Here is a 12920-nt window from a genome sequence, read left to right as displayed (position 1 = left end):
GGAAGTGTATGGATATGATATTCTTAGTGGAGACTCTCTGTTGGTAGGACATGCATTGTAAAGTGAGACGCAAGGAAATGCACGAGGATGGATGTATGGTTAATATTTGGGTTCACAAATGGTTCAAATGGATCTGACCACTATGGGACTTAACGTCTGCGGTCATCAGTCCCCTAGAACTAAGAACTACTTAAACCTAACTAACCTAAGGACATCACACACACCCATGCCCGAGGCAGGATTCGAACCTGTGACCGTTGCAGTCCCGCGGTTCCGGACTGTAGCGCCAAAACTGCACGGCCACCGCGGACATCATCACATATCCATGGCCGAGGCAGGATTCGAACCTCCGACTGCAGCGGTCACGCGGTTCCGGACTGAAGCGCCTAGAACCGCTTGCCCACATAATATTTGGGAGGTGGAATTATTGACAACTATATAATTTTTGGAACTGGATTTCACATGAATAAGATAAAATGTTCTAAATGCATTGTTTGCTCTACAACAAAATCTTTCTTTCGCTAACCATATGCCATCTAGTAGCCAGAGTGTATATTAGTTACAATCTTTTTATTCATCTGTCCATTTTGCTACTTGCTGTAATTGCTGTAGTTCGTGTTACAAAGATTTTCTGTGAGGTAAGTGACTTATTAAAAAGACCGGAGGTTTCCACTATCGGGATTTGTGATTGAAATGAGTTAGGCCTTTAGCAGAGTTGGAGGAAGTTTCATATTTCTTTAATCTAATATTTTTTGGGTTTGTATTATTGTTAGGATTTATTGCAATTCAGGGCCAATCTTTTGTGTTAATTACTGAAAGTCATGTTGTCAATGTTTAGCAGTCAGACTGCGTTGGTCTTGTATATTGTGGATAATAAATGAATAGGTTCGTTTGAGTTGTCTTTATCGTGGAAAATTCCGTAGGTAAGTGTATAATAAAAATAATTAAAGAGTTAGTTTCACTGTAACAAAGGAACTATGAAGAGCTAATGAGGCTACTACACATTATAGAAGATTTATTTATTTATTTATTTATTGTTCCGTGGGACCAAATTAAGGAGAAGTCTCTATGGTCATGGAACGAGTCAATACATGAAATTATAACACGATATTAGAAACAGATAAAATGAAATATAAAAAAACATATTCAGGTGAAAAGCAAGTTTAAATAAAGAAAATCGACAATCTAACACTGGAATTTGCTTAATTTTTTAGCTCTTCCAGGAGCTCCTCGACAGAATAGAAGGAGTGAGCCATGAGGAAACTCTTCAGTTTAGACTTAGAAGAGTTTGGGCTACTGCTAAGATTTTTGAGTTCTTGTGGTAGCGTATTGAAAATGGATGCAGCAGAATCCTGCACTCCTTTCTGCACAAGAGTCAAGGAAGTGCATTCCACAAGCAGATTGGATTTGTGCCTAGTATTAACTGAGTGAAAGCTGCTAACTCTTGGGAATAGGCTAATATTGCTAACAACAAACGACATTAAAGAAAATATATACTGTGAGGGCAATGTCAGAATTCGCAGACTATTGAATAGGGGTCGACAAGAGGTTCTCGAACTTACACCACATATAGCTCGAACAGCCTGTTTTTGAGCCAAAAATACCCTTTTTGAATCAGAAGAATTACCCCAAAAAATAATACCATACGACATAAGCATATGAAAATATGTGAAGTAGAGTACTTTTCGTGTTGAAGTGTCACTTATTTCAGATACTGTTCTAATGGTAAATAAAGCAGCATTTAGTTTCTGAACAAGATCCTGGACATGCGCTTTCCACAACAGCTTACTATCTATCCGAACGCCTAGGAACTTGAACTGTTCCGTCTCGCTTATAATATGCCCATTCTGTCTGATCAAAATATCGGTTCCTGTTGAATTGTGAGTTAGAAACTGCAAAAACTGAGTCTTACTGTGATTTATCATCAAATTATTTTCCACAAGCCACAAACTTATTTCATGAACTACATTGTTTGATACTGTTTCAATATTACACACAAGATCCTTCACTATCAATCTGGTGTCATCAGCAAATAGAAATATTTTTGAATAACCTGTAATACTAGAAGGCATATCATTTATATAAATAAGAAACAGCAGTGGCCCCAGCACCGACCCTTGGGGAATGCCCCACTTAACACTGCCCCATTGGGACTGAACATCACTACCACTCTCAATATTGCGGAGAATTACCTTCTGCTTTCTGTTCTTAAAGTAAGAGGTGAACCAATTGTAAGCTACTCCCCTTACTCCATAATGGTCCAACTTCTGTAGTAATATTTTGTGGTCAACACAGTCAAAAGCCTTCGTTAAATCAAAGAAAACACCTAGCGTTCGCAACCTTTTATTTAATTCGTCCAAAAGCTCACAGAGAAAAGAGAATATAGCATTTTCAGTTGTTAAACCATTTCTAAAACCAAACTGAACATTTGACAGCAAATTATGTGAATTTAAATGTTCCAGTAACCTTGTATATACAACCTTCTCGATAACTTTAGCAAACACCGATGGCATAGGAATAGTTCTATAATTGTCAATATTATCCCTGTCTCCATTTTTATAAAGTGGCTTCACTACCGAGTACTTTAATCGGTCAGGAAACCGACCACTCCTAAAAGAAAAGTTACGGATATGGGTAAGTACTGGGCTAACATACATAGAACAATACTTCAGTATTCTGCTAGATACCCCGTCATATCCATGAGAGTTCTTGGTCTTTAGTGATTTAATTATTAACTCAATCTCCCTCTTGTCAGTATCATGGTGGAGCATTTCAGGTAACAGTCTCGGAACACTTTTTTCTAAGAGCGCTGTATGATTCCTTGTTGGGACTAGGTTTCTATTTAGTTCACCTGCTATATTCAGAAAGTGATTATTAAATACTGTACATATATGCGACTTATCAGTAACACCGACATTCCCACTATGCACTGATTCTATATCCTCGACCTGGCTCTGCAGACCAGCCACTTTCTTTATGACTGACCATATGGTTTTAATTTTATCCTCAGACTTAGCTATTCTATCTGCATACCACATACCTCTTGCCTTCCTAATAACATTTTTAAGCACCTTACAATACTGTTTGTAAGGGGCTGCTGCATTTAGATTCTGACTGTTTCTAACGTTTTGATATAATTGCCACTTTGTTCTACAAGATATTCTTATCCAGGCTGTCTGTTTGTGCTAGTGCCCTATTTTGAACGTTCTAACGGAAAGCAACTTTCAAAGAGCACGAGAAAAGTCTTGAGAAAAGCATTATATTTATCGTCTACTGTATCAGCGCTATAAACATCTTGCCACTCTTGTTCCTTGATAAGGTTTACAAAGGTCTCTGCAGCAACTGGATCAGCGTTCCTAAACGGCTGATGACTATATTTAATACGTGTTGCAGCACAAAAATCTTTTAGAGTTAAAATTTGTGCATCATGATCTGAAAGGCCATTCACCTTTTTGATAACAGAATGCCCTTCTAGTAATGAGGAATGAACAAATATGTTGTCTATGGTTGTTCTACTGTTCCCTTGCACTGTCGATGGAAAGAATACCGTTTGCATAAGATTATATGAATTAAGGAGGTCTACCAGCATTCTCTTCCTTGCACAATCACTTATACAATTAATATTGAAGTCACCACATATAACTAACTTTTTGTATTTCCTATAAAGTGAACCAGGAACCTCCTCTAGCTTTAGCAAAAACTTTGTGAAATCGGAGTCTGGGGATCTATAAATAACAACAGTTAGAAGTTTTTGCTCCGTTAAATTTAACCACACCTGCACAACATTCAAACACCTTTTCAGTGCAATACTTTAAAACATCAATTGACTCAAATGGGATGCCGTTTTTCACATACATGGCTACTCCCCAACACCGCAAAGAGCTCCTCGAAAAGCTGCCAGCCAACCTGTATCCTGGTAAAGGAAGCCTCTGAATTATCTCCGTATTTAAGAAGTGTTCAGATATACCAATAATTTTGGAGTTAACATCTATAAGCAGTTCACTAACTTTATCTCTAATACCTTGAATATTTTGATGAAATATACTAATTCCCTCATTACTCGGATACCTAAGCTTTGTCAAAAGTGGTTCCTTTGTTAGAGAGACTTCCCTTAAGCAGGAATACCTATCAGCTGACTTCAATCTAAAAAAGGTGCAGCTCTAACACCCACTACTGCAGGAATTTTCCCATGAGTGATCCCACCAACCCCACCTATGCTGTCACCTATAAGCTTTGCTAACCTTCCCTTCCCATACCTGTTGAGGTGCAGGCCATGTCTAGTGAAACCCGTCCTGCTGATAGACTCCACCGACACCACTGAAATGTGACCCATGCTTTCTGTCATGAGCGCACCCCCAAGTCTTATGTTATAACGCCTGACGGCTGTATTAAGATGAGGCCGATCGTGACGCTGAAACAGTTCCACGAAATGCACATTCGTGTTGCCAGTTTGAGTGGCTATCTTTTCCAGGTCACCATCTACGTCATACTCCCCATCCCAATCAACACTATTACCAGCCCCACCCACTATCACTACCTGATCCTCTTTAGTAAAATCCCTACATAGCCCCCTATGTTAATAGTCACCTGGGCCAATCCTGCATTAGGCTTCACAATGCTCGTGATCTGGTACTCACTCCCCAACACTTCCTGCAACTGCTGGCCTACACCTCTGCCATGAGAACTACCTAACAGCAAAACCTTCTTCCACTTCGACTTTGCAACTGTTCTAGCCACCGTAACTACTGAGGTCTGCTGCATACTTCCCACATCTACAGCTACTAGAGATTCCTCTCCACTAGACTGTGACAGTTGGTCATATCTATTGTAAACACCAATAGTAAAACTATCTGAAAATCTTCTTCTCCTAGCAGATCTCTTGCCAACAGCCAGCTCCCATTCCCCAACCCCCTTCTCCCTCCTCATCCTACCTAGCTCCTCCTGTGCGTTTTCCAACTGCACCTGAAGGGCACAGATTTTACGCTCCTGCTCGTCTATCAACTTACTCTTGCTACATAACCTACAGTTCCAGGAGAGGATCTCACCAGAATGCCCACTGGCTTCTCCACTGCATTCTCCCCAGTGAAAATACTTGGAACAAGTCTCACATCGCAATCCACTACTCACGAACCTACGGCAAAGCCCACTCTTCTCGCTCATGGTAAAATTTTACTTTTTCTACGTTCCGCTACTACAATAAGTAGATGTTAAAAACCTGACTACAATAATCACAAACTTACTCTACAAGGGAAGTAACTACTATTATTAACAGTATTAATAAACAACAAATGTGAATATAACAAAAGACTAATACAGAAAGAGAATCAAACGTCTAATGACACAATAACGAAGCTGAAAACAGTTCCCAAAAGGTTCTTCTGAAATTATTTTACCAGAAAACACAAAAAAACACCGGTTAAAGACTAAAAGTTCCTAAATAAACCACTATATACAAACAATTAATCAGTACTTAGCTTTCGATGCGCCGCTACAGCTGCAACTCAATAGTTAAAAAAATAAAAAATACTTCAGAATACGAGTGAACAAGACTAAACCGATACAAGATAAATGGACTAATTGGACACGAATTCTACAACTCTTGCTATATGACTGTTCGTTGGCTGTATGCTGGTTCTTTATATACTTTTAATTTATATTGAACCTGTGTGATCATCTCCTCGCGTTACGTTAGAGAATTATACTCGACTTTGCGTCCTGGCTGCTAATATCCCAGGCCCATAAGAAACGGTTTCTATATTGTGACCCTTATTTGATTAACTCGGTAAACAAATTAATTATTTTAGAAATGTGCGCAACGGAAACTGGTGCGAGTTTCTCTAAGATAACACGTTATGGGGTGGTTAAACTCAAGGCCCTCACTATAGCAGCTGGAAGACTATCTAAATTCAAATTGCAGATTATTTCTATCTTTCATTAACTTTAGAAGATCGAACTGAAAAGGCTTGCCAGGTTTAATCGAACTGAATAAGATACATCCTATCTATTTCATGTATCAGGTGACTGGGGGAATATTTCTTAATTGAAATGCTGACTCTCATTTAATAGATTTATTTTCTACTCTGATGAACATTTTTTAGAAGACGACACATTAGAATTTTTTTTTAGTTACAAAACTTACGTCTGAATGAGCGTTAAACCTCTCATGGGTTGGACAATGGCAAAACAAAAACACTACACGAATAATTGCATCATGGTCTCATTACAAAAAAATACATAAGAGGGCCACTTCGTGTTTAGCGGGATAATCGTCATCCATTCTTTAAAACTCACGTTTCATCATGCATGAATTACACAACAGAAATTTAAGGTCAGACATTGCTGATGGTAGAAAACCTCAACCAAAGAAAAGATTCTGGGTAAAACGTTACTAAATTTTTTGTAGATTTTACAATAATTTATACGCCGCTGTCTGTTTCAATTCAAAGCACTATATAATGAACACAGGTAACTTCAGTTTTAGCATGTGCTACGCTGAAGGCGCAAACACATGATCGATCATATGAGATCAAAGAAACTACATCAAATTAATAAAATATTTAGGTAAAAGCACAGTAGCACAGAAATAACGGTTAAATATGTCACTGAAAACAACTGTAAGCATGCTGAAACTAGAGAATTGACCACATTATATGACTTTGTACTATTGGCGCCAAAATGAAGTACGAACTAAACTCACAAAGAAAGTACCAAAAATAATTAAATTTCGCGACAGAAATTTCTCGATCTACCATCCGATACGCAATCTGTACTCATTGAGCTAAAAGTGAAGCTTGTAACTCGGGAAATAGCTACATGAACTGATGGTTCCTGTTGCATGCTCACTACCACAAAGCAAAATTTCACAAACACATTTCAGATAAAACTATTGCAAATGAATTAAAACCGTAACTTATACCGGTGAAGGTATGTTGAATGCGTACTATGAGCATACCCTGTCGTGAATTTTTAGCCACATTACCTCATTTTTATCTCACCAAATCTGCGAGCTGCTGTGCTCCCGCGTCCGGTCCGTGTCATGGCTGGCCCCCCAGTGCTCTCCACGCGCCAAAATCCCACCAACGCGGTGGTGGGCAGACTCACCTCACCCCCGCACCAACTTTGTAACCTACCCTCGTGCCTGTTTTCATCTTTGCTTGCTGCTCTGGCCTACCTGCCGTTATTCTTGTAATGCTGGCAATGACTGCTATTCCCTTAAACTGTTCTCTTTGGTCCATTCTCCCGCTACATTTGACTTTCGTTCATACCATGCACACTCACAGGCTGGAACAAGGAGTACAATATAAAAGGCGTGTGACCTCTTTGTGAAATGATGAAAAGAAATAAAATGTGTCAAATATTCCTTTCACCCAGCGAAATATTGATGCTGCTAGCAATCAAAGAAAACTTATATCTCGATATAGAAAACATAATTACTTCATACTGTAACCTGAGGCAAAACGAAAGTGACGCCTCACTCTCATCAGAAAATGGCTCTGAGCACTATGGGACTCAACATCTTAGGTCATAAGTCCCCTAGAACTTAGAACTAATTAAACCTAACTAACCTAAGGACATCACACACACCCATGCCCGAGGCAGGATTCGAACCTGTGACCGTTGCAGTCCCGCGGTTCCGGACTGTAGCGCCAAAACCGCACGGCCACCGCGGACGGCCCACTGTCATCAAATAAAATCAAATAGAGAAAGATCCAGACCTAAACACATCGTCCAAAGCAAAGTCATTTGCAATTTAAAGATGCCAGCTTGACAAGAGAACGCCTGTCAAGCAATGCGTATGGCATTGAAATACATTACATACACTACAACAAACGAAACTAAAAATGCTTTATATGTGGTCAATCTGTGTGAATGTACTAAAGCTCAATTCAAATGTCACATTCAGGACACTCGCTGCACTGACACATCACACGGACGTTGGACGTGAACACGAACAGATCGTGCGACAATGGCGGCGCTTCCCCTCGCTCGTTGACGACTTCCGTTGTTGCGCTGAAAAGTCCATTTCGCCTACTCCGACGTTCACATGATCTCAGATGGTGACCCCCGATGTCTCATCGCTGCTCAACGGAGAGTTGGTATGCACTTGGTCATCACTAATGGTTCAAGACCTAATTCGTTAGCCTGCAACAACTTCCGTGCGATATGAGATGTATTAGATTAGAGTTTTCCCTCGCACAAGGAGAAGATTGCACTGACGGACACTACAGACTGATGACAGGCATTGAATGGCTCAGACCCCTTAGTTTCTATGGACAAAAGTGGCACCCCTCACACAGAGGAGAAAGGGTTATTACTACCTTTTGCACAGTTCAGACATGTTTATCCAATCGCCCATGTGAACATTTGCTTAAGGAGAGCCTAAACTTTGCAAAATTATCCCCGTTAGGCACGCTGAGAAATCTGCCAAGTCGATTAGCTGTGCTCGCTGGGTATTTCTCGCTGACGTTTCCGGCGGTAGCTCCATTCTGTGGCTGGCCAGCCTGCCCCCTGAAGCAGCAGGTACTATTGTCCAGCACACACGCCTGTGCCGTTCACCTCAGGTGGCACTTGCTGCGACACCCCTTCTCGGAAGGTGGAGGGGCGGGACACAGTCACTTTAAGCCAGCGGTTCGCAGGCAGACCAGTTGGTCAACCCCACTGTCGATACAGTCCGTCCCGACAGATTCGCCTTTGTTTGAGCGATTTTATACTGGCCAGGTCGGTGGTCCGGGTGTATCGGTTTGCTGGTGGGTCTCCACCTGCTTGCACCGACCTTTGCCTGCCATCCCACACACCGTCGGTGCGGGCAGGTAGGGTTCACCGCGCTGTCGCAGTGCCCCCCCCCCCCCCCCCCCACACACACACACGCAATGAGAGGGAGCGGGGTTGGCGCCACTGGTTGGCCTGTGTATCGCTGCCTTTAGAGGTGGCGACTGCTCTCGCATTTGCGAGCCCCAGCAGTGAGACCAGTTGTGGACCTCCGTGCAGCAGCAGCTCCGTCGCTCAGCGGATGAGACATTGGGTACCATGTGCCAAAGTGTCCATTGTCCTTCTGTTGCATCTGCACTAATCTCGACACCCTCTAGTTACAATCGTATCTCTAACTTAACAAATACATATAACATATCCGTAGCAACTTTACAGTATACGTTACAATAGATCCACCTGTTTTACTTTACTTATTTGCTTACAATAATCTACTTTTCATTTGCTAACTGAAACACATATCATATCAAAGAGTTTATGACTATCTTACGTTTAACTGTCACCATACTTAAACTACATTTCTTTTTCAATTCTCGTACTGACTCAGAAGGAGTACAGTTTTTTTATCATTCCTTCACTAGGCACACATACATTTCTTATTTATGGTTAGACAAGATTAGAGATTATTACAGATTATACGCACCACCAGAATCAATAAAAATCTGCATGCACACATCAACCCTGCTTAGCTACATGCATAACAATCACACACACTTAGTATCTGATCTACTGATACCCACACTGATCTTCATGTTTAATGTCCATCACGTTTTCTAACACGCTAAATTAAGAAAAGGATAGTCCCATGAAAACCACCTCCTACAGTTCGTCACATCCTTGTCCCTTCATACCATCATCCATTTCATAATGTCCTGTCCTGTAAATGTGTGTGAAATCTTATGGGACTTAACTGCTAAGGTCATTAGTCCCTAAATTTACAAACTACGTAACCCAAATTATCCTAAGGACAAACACACACGCCCATGCCCGAGGGAGGACTCGAACCTCCGCCAGGACCAGCCGCACAGTCCTGTCCTGCAGCAAGTTTCTAAACAAACGTGGACAAGCAACATACAACAACTGGCCACAAACGAAATTATATTGCAGCAAACATCATAGCATCTTATACCTACTATTATCTTTCAAGAAAAAAAAAACCGGCAGATACATTTGCCTCATCTCGCAAACTCTACGGCTTTGTCCTTGATTCTTTCCACCTTGTACCTTTGTCATATGGTCCAATTAATTTTTATACCTTGCCTGATTGTCTCTGGCTAGCCTCTCTAATATGGCGCTGCTGTCCCTTTTCTCTCTCTCTGACCTTCCTTCTTACGTGGCGGTCCTCGTGGGTTTCTACTATAGGCAACAATAAAACAAAAAACGTTATAGTCTTACAAGAGTTACTGCAGGGTACATGTTACTTACTAATGCTTCGCTTCCAGCTGCTTGACCCCTACTCTTTCGTCTCAGTCAAGTCAACTTTCAAGAGTGTTCCTCTCCATTACAACACTGTGCAAGGAAACACCTTGCTAATAATCTCTTGCCGAGCTCCCTTCAGCTTACAATACCAATGTAAAAACATCCTCATCTCCGGTACATAGCTCGCGTAAACTCGCGACGTTGTCAACAAAAACTTCGTAAAGATTACGAGCCTCATTTGGTGCGGTCTTCGAAGAAAATATCATCACTCTCTGGTCTAAGTCATTCCTTCTGCTACACTTCAGGCAACCAAAAGCAAAAACCTAGAACCGTCATTCCAGTGTGTAAACGAAGACTTAATTCATGCCTACCATTAACCAAGTAACGCCCTAACTTGCATTAATTTAATATATCTTCCATCACACACATCTCCACCTGCACTAAGGCCTCACCTCTTCTGTGAGATCATCTTATTCAGTTAATTTCATATCTGGTACAACACGGGTAATACTGCAATTGTCTACCATTTATTCAATACGAAACCTTCATAACTAACAGAATCTTAAGTCAGCCAACAGGAGGAGTGAACTCCTAGACGATAATATCAATACCTCAAACTGGAGCACTGAAAAGCGCAAAAACCAATACTCTTAGATACCTTTTGCAGTATCCCATATGACCATTCAAGAGCAAATAATCTCTTTTCTCCGAGTAAGTTCAAAAATTTTGCTTCGACTATCACTCTCAGATCAACACATTGTTAGTCAAGGTGGAAATGAATTTGGCTACCGAAACCACTTATGCTATCAAAACGCCTCTTACGTGTTTGTTGCCTCACTACCCATGATGTTACTTCAGGAAGGGCTTAATGTTCCATATGTGACGTGTACTGAAAGATTTCCGTGTCTTCTTTGATTCTATCGTAACTACATTGGTCTTCCTGCAAAAGCATATATACCGTAGAGCTAACAAGAAAGAAGGAAAAGAAGTTCTCAAGAACAAATAGATATAAAGAGGAAAAAAGTACATCAAGTTACGGCCGTAACATGAATTCCACAACATATTCATTAAGCAACAGGACACAGTGTGTTTTCGTCGACGGCCAGTGTTCATCAGAGACAAGGGTATCGTCAGGAGTGCCCCATGGAGTTGTAGTCGGACAGCTGTTGTTTTCTATACACGCAAGTGATCTGGCGGACGGTATAAGCAGCAGTCTGCGGGTTTTTGCTGATGGTGCTGTGCTGTGTGGGAAGGTATCGTCGTTGAGCGACTGTAGGAGGATACAAGATGACGTAGACAGAATTTCTAGTTGGTGTAATGAATGTCAGTTAGCTTTAAATGCAGAAAAATATAAGTAAATGCAAATTCCACAATTTTCTAATACAATATTATTAGTGTGCTGCTTTACACAGTCACGTAAGTATAATATCTAAGTGTAACGTTGCAAAACAATATGAAATGGAATGAGCGTATAAAGATTATAGTACGAAAGGTAAATGGTCGAAGTCGGTTTATTGGGAGAATTTTAGGAACGTGTGGTTTACGTATAAAGGAGACAGCATATAGGACACTAATGTGACCCGTTCTTGAGTAGTGCTCGAGCGTTTGGGAACCGTACCAGGTCGGATTAAAGGAAGACATTGAAGAAATTGAGAGGCGAGCTGCTAGATTTGTTATCGGTGGCTTTGAACAACACACAGGTATTATGGAGATGCTTTGTAAACGCAAAGGGGAAGCCTGGAGAGAAGGCGATGTTCTTTTCAGGCAATACTGAAGAGAAAATTTAGATAACCGCATTTAAGGCTGACTGCAGAGCGATTCTAGTGCCGCCAACGAACATTTCTCATACGTACTATGTGGATAAGATTAGAGAGATTAGGGCTTGTGCGGAAGCATACAGAAAATCATTTTTCCGTCGTTGCCAGTGGAACAGAAAAATAAATAGTAGTGGTACGGGGTACACTCCGCCACGCACCACACAGTGATTTGGGGAATATGTACGTAAATTTAGTTGCGGATGTAGATGAAAGTAACATACTGATAGACCTTTTTATGAAATTAGGCAACTGAATTTCACCTCTCCATGGTAGCCCCATCCATCTTAACTGCTTCTTCCATCGTTTCTTGTTGTCTGATTCGCAGGTGCTCTACCGCCTTTTAATGTCCTAGGATTATTGATCCATTCCCTCTTCCAGTGCCTGTGCGTGCTTTCCTGGCTCTTCGACCGGACTTCCTGTGCCATTTCTAACCGCTCAACCTTGCCAACTGTCGCTGCAACACGGGAAAGTGCGCAACTTGCAAATATTCAGGGATACGTCAGGAGCAGTTATTCGAAGTAAGAAACTCTAGTAAACATGGACTCTGCATTGATTACATTTCGAATTATGAGCACATCTTCATCTTTGACAGTGTGAAACAACTCTGTTCTATTGCACACTCGTTGCTTTCCGTGCTTTGCGAGGTGGCAGTATAGACTAAAACAGGGAAAAAAATGTCCAGTAAACATGGGCTCTTAAAGTGCGTACCTTAAGAGGTATGAGCACTTGTTTATTTTCACCACTGTGAAACATTCCTCTTCTACTTGACAAGAGCTTACAGCTCTTAAGCTATGCTTTATTGAACTCATTTTTACTAGACAATTTTTTCTTATTTTGACCTGCACTATCTCCTCCCAAGACATGGAGGCCATAGACATTCTAGAAGAAGATGATGATGACGATCTTTGGTTTGGGGGC

The sequence above is a fragment of the Schistocerca gregaria genome, chromosome 6 (assembly GCF_023897955.1).
Source record: "Schistocerca gregaria isolate iqSchGreg1 chromosome 6, iqSchGreg1.2, whole genome shotgun sequence".
In the NCBI taxonomy this organism is placed as follows: domain Eukaryota; kingdom Metazoa; phylum Arthropoda; class Insecta; order Orthoptera; family Acrididae; genus Schistocerca; species Schistocerca gregaria.
This window is presented reverse-complemented; position numbering follows the sequence as displayed.